We start from the raw sequence: 14483 nt of genomic DNA, 5'->3' as shown, positions 1-14483 counted from the left end.
CTGTTGATACCTCGACCATCCACCCCGCCCCACAAGCTCGCTGCCTTGGTGTCATCCTTGACTCTGGACTGTCCTTTGTTCCCCATATGCAATCTGTCTCAAAATCATGTTATATACATTTAAAAAACATATCCAAAATTCGACCATATCTCACACAAGACACTGCAAAAACTCTAATCCATGCACTTATTATTTCCCGCATTGACTATTGCAATAGCCTCCTTACTGGTCTTCCCAAAAACAGGCTATCACCATTACAATCCATTATGAATGCAGCTGCAAGGCTTATCTTCCTTGCGAAACGTTCTTCTTCTGCTGCCCCGCTCTATCAGTCCCTCCATTGGTTGCCGGTTTTCTACCATATTCAATACAAAATACTTTCACTTACACATAAGGCTATTAACCAAACCACACCAACATACATCTCTTCACTCATCTCAAAATATCTCCCAACCCGACCTCTCCGCTCAGCACAAGATCTGCGTCTCTCATCCCCATGCATTACTTGCTCTCATTCACAGTTACAGGACTTTCTTCGCGCTGCACCCACTCTATGGAATAACCTACCTCGCACAATAAGACTTTCCTCTAGTCTCCAATCCTTCAAGCGTTCCCTGAAAACTCACCTCTTCAGGCAAGCTTATCAGATTCCAGAACCTCCCACATAACCTTCATAGCTTCCATATCTAATTACATCCCCTCTTACAGTCCACACACAATCTCACACATCGTCTTTCTCTCACATCCTCATGACATTTGGTCGACATTCCTGTGTGACTGGATCATGCAGCCAACCAAGAAACTGTGCATTCTGGCTGGACCAAAATGCAATATATAGCACCTATCCTTGTGTATCAATGCCTATTTCCCTATAGATTGTAAGCTTGCGAGCAGGGCCTACCTATAGATCTGTCTGTTATTACCCAGTTTTGTTCTATTAATGCTTACAATTGTAAAGCGCAATGGAATATGCTGCGGTATATAAGAAACTGTTAATAAATAAATAAATAATAAATAAACTGTCCCATATTCTAGCTGTCAAAGGAGCTTGGTCTTTTAGTGATTTGGGCGTGACATCACCTAATATGAGGGTGTCTTGGGGGAATCAAGGAATAGTTTGGGTTGATCTGAGGTTGCAGGTTTGCAGAAGCGCTTTTGATGCCATTCTCCTCTTCTTAGGCTGCTGGATTTGTGTTGACAACACATGATATAGGGCCTGATTCACTACCGATCGTAACTGCGATTACGCACACAATTAGCAGATTGTTGCATTCTGCGCATGTGTATGCATCGCAGTGCATGTGCACGAAGACTCCACTGCGACCGCAGTGACTACGCAGACCCATCACAGATTGATTGACAGGAGTACCGTTTGGGGTTGGTGACGGAGTGTAGTCGGCGAAACTAAGGCGTTTGAACGCTGTTACAGGGGCGTGCATAAACTAGCCATTGCGATGCCATGAGCAGCTTGGACTTTCACTGCGTGTGATGAGGTTAGCAATTTCTGAGTAAGGTCTGACCTTGTGCAAGTGTGCATGAGGCTCCGATGGTACTCGATGTTACTGATGGATTCGCAGACTTGCTAAGTATTACGGATGTGTGTAAGGTAAGTTGGGCGCCCTTATGTTAGGTCGCAATAGCGATCCTTACTGAATCAGGTCCATAGTTCCGGAGACACTTTAGTGAAGGACACCACATAAAATAGGTCTTTTTGTCCTCTATATTATACAAACTTCCAACAACAGAATTACACATGTGCCAATAGTCATAACATATGTTATATCTATTGTTGTAGGCAGGCTAGTAAGTAGCAATCTCCATTTAGTTGCTGGATGGTTTACAGCATATCCTTGTTCTTTCCATCATATTTTTAAATAAGCCCCATACAGTATAGTGTTATACTAGATCAGATGGGTAATTTCTGAACATATGTGAGTTACACGTGCTGCATGGCTGCATTGAAATGATGAAGTAATTCAGAGGTTCCCAAATGCGGTCCTCAAGGCTCCCCAACAGTTCAGGTTTTAGAGATATCCATGGTTGAGCACAGGTGATATAATTAGTACCTCGGTCAATTTGATTTAACAGGTGTCGGTATCCTAACCCTGTCGGGATGCCGGTGTCGGGATTCTGACCGCCGGCATCCCGTGCCAAACTTTCTCCACTTTATCTCTCTCAAAAGTTTGATACATATCCCTCTATGCATCATGCAGCTGACTAATGGCAAGTTGATATTGTGCGTTCAGCAGATTAGAGGCAAAGGCATCATGGAGAGCTGCAGGTCTAGGGAAATAAAAATAGATATAGGCCCGTATTCAATTTGAGGCGAAAAGTCCGGATCTGCGATACTTTTTTGCCGATGACGTAATTTTCGCCTGTTTTACTTTTGCCCCGTATTCAATTTGAAAGACTTTCCGCCTAGGCGGAAAGTCAATGCAATGTGCTAGTCGAAAAAGTTTCGCCTGTGAATAGCAGGCGGAAAAAAGTGCAGAATTGGGGTTTTGGGGTGCAACGTTGCGGGAACCCCCCTGCAGCCTTCAGACAGTCCCCCAAAGGAAAACTGTGTAAAAAAAAAAATGAAAAAACACTTAAGGACACCCCAAAAAATTACTTTGAAACAGGGGGTGAAAAAAATAAAGTTGGGGTACAACTAGCGAACTTGACTCTGGGGGGGAGTCCCCAAGTATGCCCCATGTGTTTTTTTGATTGCTGGTGCTTGTAGCAGGTGGATTTTTCATGATTTTTTCAACTTCACTTTAGCAACTTTTCAATATGCTGACCCCCATTTTCAAGTACCCCAAATTTGCTGGGATTTGTTTGTTATTTTCTGGAAAAAATACTCCTAAATACTATTCTGCACCACATATAGAAAAACGCTATTTAGCAGCTATTGAGCCCATTTAAAAACACCAAATACTTTTAGCAAGCCAAATCGGGGGGTACCATAGGGAACCCCCATGTCAGAGCATCTTTTGGGGGGTGTCAGTCTGATTTCTCTAAATCTGGCAGTACTTTCCGCCTGTTCAAGTTTCGCCGGGTCCTGTTTTCGCCTACTTTCAAATTGAATACGGGGTAAAGCGGGCGATAATTTTCCGCCTACAAAACAGGCGAAGAAGGCAAAAAGTCCGGGACGCGAAAAAGTATCGGCTCAAATTGAATACAGCTCATAGTCTACTAAATAAAACTGAAAGTACCCTGCTAGAAAAGTTTAGCAATGCAGCAGCTTCACTCACAGATTGGACCACACTTCATCACAAACTCTACAACAAAAAGTACAATCTATGTTACTGTGTCTTGTACCAGCAAAACATTGTTTTTTATTCTGTTACCTGAGTGCTAATAGGCACCTTATAGATGAATCTTATCTTAACATGTTAAAGGAATTCAGGCCCTGATTCAGAGCCAGATGCTCTGACAGAGCGCTCGCTCTGAATCAGGGCCGGGCTATTTTCTTTTTTAGAACGGCCTCCTGGCCGCTCGCATAGCTGTGGGTGACCACCCACAGCTATAGCGAGCGGCCAGGAAGATGGCCGCGATGCTCAAGACCATCGCGACCATCGGGCTTGCGACGAGACCCTTGTGGTAGGATCTCGTTGCCGCAAGTCCCAGAGAGATTTCAGCTCTAACAGAGCTGAAAGCTCTCCCACTGACATCACTCGTGATGTCAGTGGGGCTGCCCACAAACGGAGGCGTTCACATGGGAACACCTCCGTTTGGGCAGCCACCCCCCCTGGGGCCAAAGGGGGCGTGCTGTCACTCAACATCGATAGCACGCCCCCTTAGGTACGAGACCCGGAGTGACGGATTGCCCATCGCTATCCGGGCCTCGCGCATGCGCACGACGGAGCCGGCTCCGTCGTGCGCATGCGCTCTGGGCCACCATCGACCCGGTTGCGAGCGCTCAGCGCTTGCGACCGGTCTGAATCAGGCCCTCAGTCCTGAGACCGTAAAACAGATGATAATCTTTGATAATACCATTATCTATCAGATAGAGAGTTATCAAACGCTGGCTTAAAGCTGTCATTGCCCAGAAAACAAAACATGGTAATAGGATATTTTTCTTTGTATTTCTTCATTGAGTGAGAAAGATCAGAATAATCTCCCTTATCTGAGTGGGGAACCACAACAGGGATGATCCAATCATCAGCGGTTTACTGTTAAATTTAACTGTCTTCGACATAGCACTCTGCCAGCGTTGTAATTTGGCCAATTCGCGGCACCGGCATTGTTAGTGTGTGCACATAAACCGGGCATGGCAATGTCAAATTGAGGGCATGTAGAAAGTCGCCGGGACATAGCCTCATGGCACGCCCTATCTCTCTGCTGCCAGGCTTTCAGGTGGCCCGGACTGGCCCATCTGGCCATCGGCACTTCTGGCATTTGATCACTGTTATGTAGTCCCGGTTGGGTATCACTCTCCTCCCAGCTTCCCTGTACCCTATGTTAGTGTTGCGGCATCATTGTCCACGACTTGAACAGTGCAGTTAGCGAGGCGAGTCATGACACATGTAACTAAGGAAGGCAGTGAGCGTTGCTGCAGTGATGATCGGATCTTGGTCCTTGTTTGCTGCCTGGGGCAGGTCCAGTTTGTGGGGTCTCCACTTCATCTAAGCGTGGGTTTCGGGTGGTACTAGATGGGCCCAGGTTTTGGTAAATACTGAGCCCCCGAGTGGAGAGCTCTCCAGGATGAGACTGCTCAGTCCAGAGGCCGGAAGTCAAGTCCCATACATTTCTGGCTGCACCTACAAATGCTGCATTATTTACCTGTTGCATACTAATTAACCACCTTTGTTACTCCACACCTGCTTTCTATCAGTTAACTTAACCAGGGATTGGTTTTTTATCTTCTGCATGGTCTAACCTCCAGAGCACAGCACTGGCACCTATTAACATCATAGGATTTGACAATAATTCTAGCAAATATTACAGTAATTTGGGGTATTTTAAAATGCATCTAATGTTATTTTTAAAGCTTCATACACACAACGATTTTGCTACCAACAATTTTCTGAACGATTTTCTGTCAGATTATCTGTCAGATTTTTTAAAGTGTAATAAACGATTTTTTGAACTAAAAATGATTTTTGTAACTTCCCTTAATGAAAATCGTTCAGTTGGTCAGTCAGAATGAACTACAAACTACAAATGGAAACGCGCATGAACGATAATCGTTCATCATTATAACTTAGAAACTGAACGATTTTTTCAACGATTGAACAATAACGACGTCGTTATAGTTAAATCATTCAAAAAATTGTTACGTGTGTATGCACCTCTAGTGTTTACATACAAGTTTGTTAGTTAATGTAAAAAAAAAATAACCCTGGCAACTCCCATCTGGAAGTTCAAAAACCCATTTTGGTCAAATTTTTCTATTTAACTCCCTCCAAGAGCCGTGCTACTTTCTAATCGAACAAATGGCAAATTTCTAATCGAACTGCATAAATATGCGAACTTGATTTTGACCCTCAACTCGCATGACCCAATTCCCAGTCCACTCCTAAATGAATTGTTTCCTAAGAGCCTGTGAGTGTGATGTCAGCAATTTGTATAATCTCCAGAGAGATTTTGAAAAGGAGATATTGATTTATAGGAGGACAGCTAGGAGAAATGATGCATGCTTAAAAGGTACTGTACATAACTTTTATTATTATTTATAGAAAAACTTTCTACTGTATGTGGGACTGATGCTTTATACAGTAAAACATTGTGCGGTTTATATTGCAATATTTTCCCATGTGTCTTCTGTCTGGAGTGTCTCAATGAGTAACTATATTATTGTACAAAAATATTGCTGATATATTGTTTTCACATAGTGCCCATAAAATACAGATACACATTTCATATTAGGTTTAATATACCCACACAAATATGTTTATAGTAAATAAAAAAGAGCCTTTAGCTGAGCGCCAGCAGAGATTTAATTAAACAGAAAGTCTCTGCCAGGCATACTGGAAAGGAACTCATGATAAATGTGTGTATATTCTCCATACAAAATAAAATATAGGAATGCAAACGCAGAGATTATTTATTTTGTTTTATTTCCACTGTATTTGATTAGCCATATTACTTTATAACATATTAAAAAAAAATCAATCTCCGTGTAATTGCAAAGGTATAAGCCGAAATGGCACACATTAAATCAAAGAGAGGGAAATGGACGACCTAGCTTCAACACTAGAACTATTCAAGTTATATGCTGAGAACACAAGCATAAAAGGAGACACTTTTATCACCTTATGTTCTGTGAAAAGAATGACATTGTACCTTATTTTGTGATCTATTACAGCTGTAATATCACACATTTCTATTATGTTGCTGCTGCTTGTCTTTCATGTCCTTTTATGCTTTACTTACATTTTTAAAAAGCAGCAGGATGAAAGTCGTACCGGTGACACAAGGTGCTAAAAATATCAGTGCATTAAAGACTTCTAGCGCACGCTGTGAAGGAATTGATGTAAGACTTCGATTGAACGTATTTTCGGGACAGACAGTCTCTTACTCAAAGGGATCTTGATGTTCTGGGCAAATTAAATTAAATTAATGCCCAATAAATCTCTTGAAGGTGTTGAAAGTCATTAAGAATCAGATACATATCAGAATTGCCTGGAGAATAATAACAATGTTAATGAATAAGGTATGCCAAATGTGCATATATACTTAAAGGTTTTTATTTTAGTTTATTTTGCCTACATCTTGCAAAATGTGCCCATGACCTACTCTATGTACATAACACCTTTGTTTTGTATTTGAGGAACAGTTCACAAATAATGCAGGGGACAAAGAATGCGGATGCACACTCTAAGAACAATGATAATCAAAATAATCCTGATAAACTCTACAATTAACATAGAGTATAAGTGAGGTTCTTAGTACGTTTGACCAAAAATGTTAGCCCAACCTCCACGTCAAGGTGAACCCCATAAAATGGGTCCCTAATACCAAGCAGGAGGAGTCTCAGCCTTCGAGTGTACAATATATACACATATACAGCATAGTGGAAAGGGGGAGAGGGTTTAGACTTCACACCCTAATTTTAAACTTAATATAATAGGTGCTACCATGCTAAGACTTGTAGTCCAATGCAGGGAACAAAGAATGCAGGTGCACACTCTAAATGCTGAGAACAATGATAGTCAAAATATTACTGATTATAATTGAGGTTCTTAGTACATGTTTGGCCAAAAATGTTTGCCCAAACATGTACTAAGAACCTCACTTATACTCCATGTCAATTGTAGAGTTTATCAGATTTACTGCTTAGTTCTTATGCCGCGTATCCACTACGCGGCATTACTGAGCAATTGCACGATTACGACATTGCAATCGCTGAGTAATCATCCGCAAATCGTGTAGTTAAAAGTAAAAAACGACCAGCGATGTGCGCGCCCGCTGGTCGTTTTTGACATCTATCATCGCCCAAACATGCTGGTCAACCTGACGATGTCATCAGGTTGACCATTCGGGGATGATTGATGCGCCTACACTGATCGACTGAACGTTAGGTATAGGCACAGCACCAGACTGTGAAATGACTGCACGATTAAAATGTCGTAATCGTGCTCTTGTTTTACAGTCTGTAAGTTGATACGGACCTTTAGAGTGTGCACCTACATTATTTGTCCCCTGCATTGTACTACCAGTCTCAGCATGGTAGCACCTCTTACTATTTTTAATATTAGGGTGTGCAGTCCAAGCGCCCTTTCCCTTTCCAGTTCACAAATAATGGCAACAAGTTGGTGAACTAACATGTATACACCGTATACTGCTTACTAGTATTCAGTATACGCAAGCACATAGACCCAAGTTCCAAATCAACTATGGGGGCAATGTATCATTTCTTTGGGCAATTGCTAAGCCATCAATACAAAACTGCAATAATATGGTAAGACCAACTAGGCTATAGACATGCACAGCAAACCTCTACCTACAACCTATTTATAAAAGCCCTTTTTATGTATGAGTATAGCATTGATCATTGTAGAGAAAATAGGGAAAACTCCTTCATCTCCTATCCTAAATACTGGAAACCAGTTCTCCATATAATGAAATACCTGGATTTCCAGCACTTTGGGAAGCTGGATACTGTATGTACAGTACAAACTAGAGAAGGGGTTGTAGCTTTTACTAATTTTCAAGTTGGGTGTAAACTAAGAAGACCATCATCACTTTGAAATTCTGTTTAATTATTCTCTCAGAGATGGAGAACTCCAATAACTAACTTTCTGGGGGCCTTGAACACTGCAAGAATGGGTATCAAAATTAAATACACTCTGTAGAATCCATAATTTCATAATCTGAGGCAAGGCAGTGCTGAGGAATGATATTACACCAAGCATATGTGTGGTACCCAGAGTACTGTAACTTTAACCAAGGTACTAACTACCTGCACCCAGGCTTGATGGAGGGACACGGCGGGGACTTGACCCAGGTAAGCTGGAGTGAGATTGTCCCACCTTTGCAATGCTACTGAGGAGGACAAATGTATGGCTGCCAGTGCCCGCTGTGTGGTTGCAGGGGTATTTTTGCATTTTTCAGGGGACATGGCCATGCCTCCCCTCACTCTCTGGGCCCTTGGCTGCTCTTGGCACCCCAGACTGCAACATTCATTATTGTTTGTTTATGATATTGTGTTGTATGCAGTGCCAGATTTTACCTACGAGCTGCAGCCACTCACCCCCCAGTAAAATCCGCCACCTGTAAAACACTGCCTAGCAGTGGTATTGACTTAAAATTGGAAGTGCTCACTGCTAATCACTCCCAAACAGGCAGTCCCTGGGGGGTGTTTTCTCCCCATTGCTCTGCCAGTCCGGACTGTCATAGCAGAGAGTATTTCCCATGGGTAGCCACTTCCCTGCTATTATGGCAGCTGATGCAGTCCATAGAAGCCAGCCCATTTGCTAATTTGTGCACATGTAAGGAGCCACCACTATGGATTAACACAGGCCCTGCTGTTACCTTATGGTGCACCTGGAATGAGTGCACTTGTTTCAATTTATCAGCATTCTCATTACTTTCCCCTTTCATACCACAGTAGAGAGGTAAGGATTTCTTCCCCGGAGAGGTAAGGATTTCTTCTCCAGAGACAGACCACAATCAAACCAGATTTTGTGTAAAATTATTTCAGTGTTTATTACTAAGGACACCACCATAAAGGCAAAGGTGTGGAATGTGGCTTAAATGATTATTTAGGTCAAAGTATTGTTGATTCAGTAGAAAGTACAAACAAAACAAAGATTTATCACTATCACAAATAATGGCACTTAACTGGAGTAGCAGAATTCTCAAGGCTATGATTCACTAAGCTACTACATAAATTAACTAGAATCTGAAATACTAATTTACTAGCATCTTATAGTCTAACACATTATGGGCCTGATTCAGACCCACTCGCGAGCGGCTGTCTGCTCGCAAGTGGGTCGATGTTATGGACTGAGCATGCGCACGACGGAGGGAGCTCCGTCGTGCGCATGCGCCAGACGCGACGAGCGAAGGAAAGTCCTTCGCTCGTTGTGTCTGATCAAAGGGGGCGTGCTGTCAATGTTGATTGACAGCACGCCCCCTTTGGTGGGCGTGCCGGGGGCGTGCCTCCCTGACGGGGGCGTTCCCACGGGAACGCCTCCCGTCAGAAGCCGGCCCACTGACATCACTAGTGATGTCAGTGGGAGTGATTTTGGCTCTGATAGAGCCAAAATCACTCCGGAGCTTGCGGTTGAAAACCTCAACCGCAGGCTCCGGCTCGCAAATTCGATGGTCGCGATGGTCTCGACCATCGCGACCATCACAATGCACGCTCGTATAGCCTGTGGGTGGTGACCCACAGCTATACGAGCGTCCAGGAGGACGCTCCATGAAAATGGAGGCCGGTCCTCATTCAGAGCGTGCGCTCTGCTCAGAGCGTACGGCTCTGAATGAGGGCCTATATTTCTAACAATTTACTACAACCTTGTCACACAGTGCTTCCAAAACTGGTAATGTACCTCAATCAACTGACTATGGCCAAATGTAATAGCTCATGATTTGCAAAATCATCACTAGATTTAAAGATTAGATTAATTAGTTTAAAAGCAGAATCATCTTGGGAATTCATCTACTCCTTGCTAGTAAATAACCAGAAGAATGTACAGAACCAGGATAGGAAGGAGGAGCAGTTATGATAAATGGTGAAGGACATTCCAAGGCTGCCAGCAGCTGACTGTCTTAGGAATTCTATAATGAATAGTTCATATTTTGTGTCTCCACGTACTACTATGTCTACTTACTACTATGTCTACTTATACCAACATGCAATTGTTATTCCCTTAATTTATGTATTACGTCTTCACCACACCTCTAATTTGGGCAGGACCATTTTTCCCCTTTATATTTAAATCAAGATCCCTTCAGTGTACAGTATTGTATAACACAGTGTGTTGTTACTTTTTAAACAATTTAATTATGATGAATTGTTCCAAATGAGTGTAGTAACAGTCAGGGGCATAACTTTATTCTAGTAATTCTGATTCAAGATAGAGGTCGCTCCTCCCCCACCTCATTGAAAGCATTTCCCGCCAACACCCCCTGGGACAGTACTAACTTTTCTACTTCTTCTCTTCCTCTCTTTGCATCTTTCTGTTGACGTTGCGTCCGTGATGTTAGGAGTGGGACGCATTTTGGGTGCCAGAAGTGGGGTGCATAATAGAGAAGCTGAGGCAATGAAGGGATGTTCTTCTAGGTGGCCAGTTGTCAAGTAACAGCATGCCCTATCAATCCTTGGAAGTTGGTGCCATGGCATTCTGGGACTTTTAGTTTAACAAGAGTTAGTGAACCAGTTAATGCATAACGCTGGTCACACACATAGTGAACCTGCTTACACAAGAGCCGACCACTGTCTAATTTGGCCACATGTCTGGGTGATCATATTGAACAAGATCTACCTGTTTATTTAGCATTTTGGCTGAGCATTCTTACCATCTATCTGTGCAGGGGGAAGAATGCCCCTCCTTGGTGTGCACATCCAGCGCATAGTAGATTTCAATTATTTTATGTTTGAGAAGGTGTGGCCATAACACCAGTATTTGGTCACCGCTCCCCATCACCGGTTCCCGCCATTGCTCTCTATGGCCCTGAATGCATGTATGTAATATATTATAAACAGATTATGTGTACTGGGCAAGATGGGAGTAGTAGTGAGGTGTATAAATGAGGTTGTTTCTGTTGTATAGGTTTTGGTAAGTTTATTTATTTATTGGCGGATATACAGGAGACAATGGAAGGCATTCACCTCCAAGCACGAGCCCTGAAGGGGGAACATTGACCTCCTCCATTGCCCAAGGTTTTGTTTTTGCATCCAAGCAGGAAGCCAGCCTAGGGACAGATCTCCAGCAAGGAAACAGCAACAATGTATGTAAAAGGGGCGGGGCAGAGTCTAAAGTGCATGTACCCTCCCTCCTTTTTTGGTTCTTGCCCCTCACACATGAGGGTCCTGCTTCCTCTGTTGTTGCTGTGGGAGCAAGAAATTGCAAGAATGGAAGATCCTGGTCAGCAATAGGAAGTGTTTGTGTGCTGGGGTGTTGGTAGTTAATTGTGGGTTGAATGTGTGTCTGGGTGCTGCTAAGGTATTAGTAGTGAGTGCAGGGGGAAGAGTGTGTGTGGGTGTTGTTGGAGTGTTGGCAGTGAATGCAGGGGGATGAGAGTGTGTGCCTGGGTACTGCTGGGGTGTTGGCAGTGAATGCAGGGGAGGAGAGTGTGTTGCTGCTACAGGGGTGTTGGCAGTGAATGCAGGGGAGATTGTATGTGTCTGGGAGCTGCTAGGGTGCTCGCAGTGAATGGAGGGAGGACAGTGTATGGGTGTTGGAAGTGAATTCTTGGGGTGGAGAATGTGAGTCTGGATGCTGCCAAAGTGTTAGTAATTAATGCAGAGCAGAGTGTTTATGTGTGCTGCAGGGGTGTTGGCAGTGAATTCGGAGGGAGGAGAGTATGTGTTTGAGTGCTACTGGAGTGTTGGCAGTGAATGCATGGGGAATAGTGTATCTGGGTGCTGCTAGGGTGTAGGCAGTAAATGCAGAGAGGAGGGGAGTGTGTGGGTGCTGTTGGTGGTTCTGCAGTGAATGCAGGGGGAGAGAGTGTGTGTGCTGCTGCGGTGTTAGTAGTGAATATGGTTTATGGGGAGTGTGTGTGAGTGCTGCAGGGATTGAGGTGTTGGTAGTGAATGCGAGTGGTGGGGGGTGGGAGGCACCAACAACTATCTTGGCTCCGGCCTCCTGGTATGAACTTATGTCCATTCGTTGCACATAAAATATATAGTTTTCAATGTGGGCACAAGTGGGATGTGTCTGTGACATGTGCCTGGCATAAATCAGATTCATATGTTGTTGTTGACGAGCGCATCTAGAGATCTGCGTATGGATGAAAAATATATTTTTGCATTCTACATTTTTAGGGCCTGATCCAGTACGGATTGCAATAGCGATTACGTACGCAGTCTCACTGCGAATATATGCTAATGCCGGCGATCGCTATGACATACGCAACCTAACATAAGGACGCCCACCTTACTGCACACATCCGTAATACTTAGCAAGACTGTGAAATCATCGGTAACATTGAGTACAATCGCAGCCTCACGCACACTTGCACAAGGACTGACCTTACTCAGGAATTGCTAACCTCATCGCAGTCCAGGTCGCAGTGGAGTGTTCGCGCACTGTGATGCATACGCATGTGCAGAACACAACAATCAGCCGATTGCGTACATAATCGCAGTTGCGATCGCTGCTGAATCAGGCCTTTAATTGCAATTTATGCTAGTTGTGAACCCTACTCTGCATCTCCCTTTGTATCTTTATAATATTTATATACCTTAAAAACCATAAACTTTAACCCATGGTTGCCGACTTTCTGGCTGCCCCTTCCGGGAGGGAGCAGCCGGATCAGCAGGGCTGGGGGGCGTGGCTGGCAGAAGGGTGCATGGCTGGACTGTCATTTGTGGGCGGGACGGAAGGCAGGCCACGCGTTTCCGTTATTTTGGCCCTGCCCTCGCTACACAATGCCGATATTACAGGCATTGTGAAGCAGGTGGCGAGGCCAAAATGACGCGATTCAGTGTGAATCACGTCATCGGCCCCCTCCGCTACGGGAGTTTCACAGTTCATTTTGGGGGGGGAGGTTTGGGGGGATCGGCGGCCGCCGGGAGGCTTACCTACCTTTCCGGGGGGCCAGGAGCAGTACCCGGTTTTCGGGAGGCTCCCGGCCGAATCTGGAGGGTAGGCAAGTATGTCCTAACCTTAACTAGCATATTATTGCTTTGCTTATATCTATAGATATATACGCCACCCACTTTCAAATATGGTTAAGCCTAAAAAGCATCTTTAAATTGCTACCTGCAGGATTTGACAGCTTTTAGCCAGTAGTTCTTTGAAAAGAGGAGTGTTAAGAGTTAATAAAAACATGCACCAGTAAGCAGGCAAGAAAAAGGAGCACCGGTCAGTTTTTTGGAGGGATATTTTTCTTAAATGGTATCTAATTCAGGAATAATTGTAAATATTGTTATATGGCTTATAATTTAAAGGTACATTAAAACCTATTTTAATAAATTCATCAAACAAGAGATTTTGGTACTATATTATTTTCCATTGAGGCATTTATTTGACATGAAACCTTGATATGTTAATTAAATGAACCAGGTTACAGAATTGTAGTTTTTAATTTAATGATTTCTCAATTGCCTAATCTCATTGATATTTTAAACATTAAAGATGACAGTTGGATTTTAAACAAGATTAAAACTGCAAGAGGGCTGGCAAGATTAATTAAGGTTTATGTAGAGAAAATTCTACTTTCACATTTATCAAAGCATAACATTTAGCACCATAGCACTGTGTTTAATTTCCAGTATTTTTTGTTCTCTCTCTCTCTCATTTGCTCTTTTGTTTTTGCTAGATTTCGTAGAGGCATATTTACTATTTATCGTGTTTCAGTCCCGATAATTATAATTTCTTATCGCCGTTATTTGCAGCAATAAGAAATTCACATTTGCCCGAATATACTAAAAATCACATGCAAGGACAGTAGCTCCAAAAAGGCCCGTCCCTGCGATGTGTAAAAAAGTGAAGTGATCGCGTAAGCGATAATTTCCCTTCTATATGGTGAGCCAGGGTTGTTCTATGCAGAAGCGGACATTGTCGAGGTGGGTTTGAGACGAACCCTCTCCAGGTAATTTTTGCAAAATAGTAGCCCATAAGGCTACTATATATTAAAGTGCAAAAAGTCATGGGATAGATGCCTACTATCGCGTAGAAGGGATGTAGGGAATATGCCAGCGGAAGGGATGCCAGCCGTCTATATACCGCCGCGGGAATCCTGCCGTCCAGCAAAATACCGGCGTCAGCTTCTCGACTGCTGGAATGAAGGAAGGTAAGCATACGCGTTAGCCTGGGGAAGGGGGGATTAGGTTTAGGGACCCCTGGGAGGAAATTAGGGTTAGGCACTCCCCATGGTAGGGT

Source organism: Taudactylus pleione, unplaced genomic scaffold, assembly GCF_031769625.1.
Source record: "Taudactylus pleione unplaced genomic scaffold, aTauple2 ptg000114l, whole genome shotgun sequence".
In the NCBI taxonomy this organism is placed as follows: domain Eukaryota; kingdom Metazoa; phylum Chordata; class Amphibia; order Anura; family Myobatrachidae; genus Taudactylus; species Taudactylus pleione.
The sequence above is the reverse complement of the archived record's forward strand: the minus strand, read 5'-3'. Positions refer to the sequence as shown.